This window comes from Schistocerca americana, chromosome 3, assembly GCF_021461395.2.
Source record: "Schistocerca americana isolate TAMUIC-IGC-003095 chromosome 3, iqSchAmer2.1, whole genome shotgun sequence".
Taxonomy (NCBI): Eukaryota; Metazoa; Arthropoda; class Insecta; order Orthoptera; family Acrididae; genus Schistocerca; species Schistocerca americana.
Window position 1 is genome coordinate 389,339,822 of NC_060121.1, and position 755 is coordinate 389,340,576.

Genomic DNA, 755 nt, shown 5'->3' on the forward strand with positions numbered 1-755 from the left:
AGTTAATTCTTTGGTATTTTGGCGGTAATCGTTAAGAAGACAAAAAGAAGAACAAACTTAGAATTCATCATCTGCACAACTCACATTTTCAAATAAAAAAGCACTCCGTCTTCCGGCCACGAATGGCCTACCGGGACCATTCGACCGCCGTGGCATCCTCTGTGGAGGATGCGGATAAGAGGAGCGTGGGATCAGCAGACCGCCCTCCCGGTCGTTATGATGGTATTCTTGACCGAAGCCGCTACTATTCCGTCGAGTAGCTCCTCAATTGGCATCACGAGTCTGAGTGCACCCCGAAAAATGGCAACAGCGCATGGCGGCCTGGATGGTCACCCATCCAAGTGCCGACCACGCCCGACAGCGCTTAACTTCGGTGATCTCACGGGAACCGGTATATCCACTGCGGCAAGGCCGTTGTTACGTTTTCAAGTGAGTAAGAAATATTAACTTTGCATCCAAGATGCACAAAGAGCTGGTTAGACTGTGAACTTCTTAGAGTGCAGGTTCTGACATAAGAAACTAACAGCAAAAGAACACTTAACTCTTCAGCCAGTACACAGAAAATCCTGTTGAGAACGCGCCAAATTTCTCACGTTTCATGGGAAAGGAGAAACGTGATTATGGTTGGCACCATTGCTGCACAGATATATGCTGGTCCTGGAAACACCCCAGGATGCCGTGAAACTCTTGATCGCAGCTTTTCCGTCGTACACCACAGTGACCATGAGTATTCCTGCAGTCCGCATCGTCGAATG

General features: G+C 48.6%; 1 pseudogene; it reads right to left on the reverse strand.

Annotated features, from left to right (window-relative positions):
• Nucleotides 1-301: 301 nt before the first annotated feature.
• Nucleotides 302-419, reverse strand: LOC124607783 (annotated as a pseudogene).
• Between the last annotated feature and the right edge of the window lie 336 nt (nucleotides 420-755).